Here is a 3,138-nt window from a genome sequence, read left to right on the forward strand (position 1 = left end):
CTGGAAAGGTCCTAAACAATCCGCTTTTTATATGTTCTGCCACCACATATTTATAATCTCGGTATTGCTGAACAACATCATCAGGGGTGTCACAATCACCCAGGACCAAGACCTTCTTATACTTTTCAAAAAGTCTTTGTACATTCTCAGTCCCAAAATCAAACTGTGATTGTGTTGTTACTGCATGGAAATCAAAGCTTGTCCATTCCTTCAACTCATCTTCTGGGAACCTTCTTTCCATGTGCTCACAAAGGAGTTTAATGAAAGGTAACATCGGCTCACTATCATACACTCGGTCCTCTCTGTACAAAGCCATCAGATCTCTTACTGTGTTGCTCCAAAAGACAGTGTTGCCCAAGTACTGTCCCTTTATTTGGCCAAGTTTTGCTCTTGCATACTGTACAGCTTCAACAGTGGTCAAAGAGCTTTTTTGAAACAACTTGCACAAAGATGCAAGTTCACCCAGAATGTCGTTCAGTGCTGCAAAGGAAATATGGTAGTTTGAGTCAGATAGTTTTTTGTAGCAATATTTAGCAATTGGGTCATTCTCCTCAACTCTTTCATGATCAAAGTATTTGAGAGGAACCTCATAGTTACGCAAGAGTGCACCAACAGCAAAATGCCTTGAAAGCCACCACACTTCATTGAGTGGCCGAAAGGAGACCGCTTCACATTCAGTGACCAAAGCAAGTTCGTCCAGCTTGGACTTCTTTACAGGTGAGCGGGAGAATACAGTGTAGACAGTCCTCAGTAATGTTTCCATTTCCCTGATCATCGGCACTTTTTTCCAGGCATCATCAACTCCCAAATCCTCTCTGTGCGCTACACAGTGCTGCTCAACTAGATGGGGAATGGATTGTTTGAGGCGGGTAGCAACACCATTGTTCTTTCCCAGCATCACTGATGCACCATCTGATGTAAACATGACCATTTTCATAAGGTCCAGTTTATTAGCAGAGTAGAAGTCTTTCACAGCTCTAGTGATAGCCTCCGCATTGCATGTACTCAGAGTTACAATTCCCCCAAACACTGTTTTGTACTCTGTTGATGTTACAGATCGGAATTTGAAGTAGAGGATGAGCATTTTTGTAACTGAAATATCTGTGCTCTCATCAATTATCAATGTGTGATACCGAGCACTGCGAAGTTCTGCCATGAAGTCAGAGCGTATCACGCTGTTGATGGCCTCCAAAAACTCAAAGGCGTAGTTCTTGCTCCTCCAGCTGTCTGGTATCTTCACATACAATGCGACGTGGTCATGGATGTCTTGAACAGATAACATTGACGTGTTCATTTTGACTGCTAGTAACACATTGTTGATGAGAATCTTTATCTCCTCAGGCATGGATCTATGCCGTTCAACCACTTCTAGTCTGTTTGCTCTGTCACTGGCAGTTTCCGTCAGCATGGTGCGCACTCCAAAACCCAGCCTGGCAGTGGCACTTTTATTTCTTAGGGTCACCAAAGCAGATTCGTGAACTTTGCTAAATAGATGGCGTTTCAAGTAGTCCAGCTTCCATCCATCACTCCATTTCTTCCCAGTCGAAAAGTCTCCTGCAATCTTTGCTTCTGCACATACTTTGCACATCAGGCCTACATCTGTATTGTATAGAAATATCTCTCCCAGTTGTACGCGAACCTTGCTCCGTGACTTTTGTGTCTCAGTCTCCACAATTTCTTTCAGCCATTCTTCTTTGAACACAAGACAGCATTTCTTCCTTTGTGGCAAAGCACTGCTCTCTGCTGAAGTCATAGCTTTGCGCTTGAACATTTTGGGGGCAATCAGTCTGAGCCTACTATGCTGCAAAACCTGCAAAAAAACAAAAATCAAAAAAGAGGAGCATTATTTAAAGTGAGGAACATTATTTAAAGTTGGTTCTTATGCTATTGACTGCAATCTACCAGACAAGTCTGGGCTATCTCTTGGACAATGTAGCAATTAATTACCTGGGCCTTTCTATTTGTTCTCACACTTGCCTGTAGATGTAACAGAAAAAAAAGGGATGACAAATGTTATGTTATAATGTACTAGGTGCATCACAAGTGAAATCAACCAAATAACTACCTTGTCTTTCTGCTTCTACTCGCATATGCCTGTTCAAATTTCTGTGTAGCAGGGTCTAAGATGCCTGTAAAAGAAGAAAACATGATTAAAGCACCTGATTGTTTCAATGTCTCAGATGCACCATAAGGAAAACTAGCAAATAATAACCTTCTCTTTCTGCTGCTACTCCAGTCTGCCCGCCCTCATCTATGAACAGTACTGTCTGAGGTACCTGCAACAAAAGAAAAGATGGTTAACAGTTGGTTACAGCATGTTGTCATATTATATTATGCCAGGTGACCCAGATGGGGTACCAACCAAATAATTACCTGGTCCTTATGCTTCTACGCATGTCAGTCCATTCAAATCTATAACATGCTTAGTCCGGCAAACCTGTAATAGAAGTAAAGGTGTGGATCATGAATGTGATTTATCTAGAGACCCTTAATCCCACCTGGAACGTCTACAGAATTACCTGGGCTTCCTTGGTACTCATGCCTGCCCGTTCAAATCCAAATGTAGACCGTCTGTAATTGGGAAGAAGATATTTAGCATAGGTTATAGGAGTTACAAAAACATTATGCATGACTGTTCCAAAGCAATTGAATAGTTACCTGGGGTTTCAGTTTAGCTGAACTCCTGTTCCATATTGTCATCCGCTTACAAACCTATGCCATGCGTTAACCCTTCGATGTTGCAGCCTTTACAGGCCTCAAGTTATCTGCTCACCCACTCGCCATGACGAATCGGATTTTACAATATAAGCATTTTGTGCCATTTTTTCAGCCCCCTCCCCAACCAGGAAATGCCCCATTTACATATATTATGTCTGGCGCAGACATATTGTAGTGCAAAGGATTACAAAGTGACAATGCATGTATTGCACCACATTGTAAATTTGGGGCAACGATTTTGGCCTCGTTGGGCCACCTTATCGTAAAAGAAATATCTGAAAAAGGATAATACATAGAAGGTTGTAGTTGGGATAAGCAGCCCTGGAGCATGACGGGGGCATGCAGAGGGTGCAAAACTAGCTTCTCATGCACCTGATTAGCTGAAAGCTTCCAAAGCCTTCAATACAGTCAACCTCCCAG

At 42.3% G+C, this 3,138-nt stretch overlaps 1 long non-coding RNA gene across 1 annotated transcript; it reads right to left on the reverse strand.

The window, feature by feature from the left end:
- Nucleotides 1-1,615: 1,615 nt before the first annotated feature.
- Nucleotides 1,616-2,273, reverse strand: LOC138295333 (uncharacterized). Its single transcript, XR_011203572.1, has 4 exons — nucleotides 2,213-2,273; nucleotides 2,066-2,129; nucleotides 1,948-1,977; nucleotides 1,616-1,810 (listed from the first exon to the last, which is right to left on the reverse strand). It is a non-coding gene; the product is annotated as an uncharacterized lncRNA (long non-coding RNA).
- Between the last annotated feature and the right edge of the window lie 865 nt (nucleotides 2,274-3,138).

The sequence above is a fragment of the Pleurodeles waltl genome, chromosome 1_2, assembly GCF_031143425.1.
Source record: "Pleurodeles waltl isolate 20211129_DDA chromosome 1_2, aPleWal1.hap1.20221129, whole genome shotgun sequence".
Taxonomy (NCBI): domain Eukaryota; kingdom Metazoa; phylum Chordata; class Amphibia; order Caudata; family Salamandridae; genus Pleurodeles; species Pleurodeles waltl.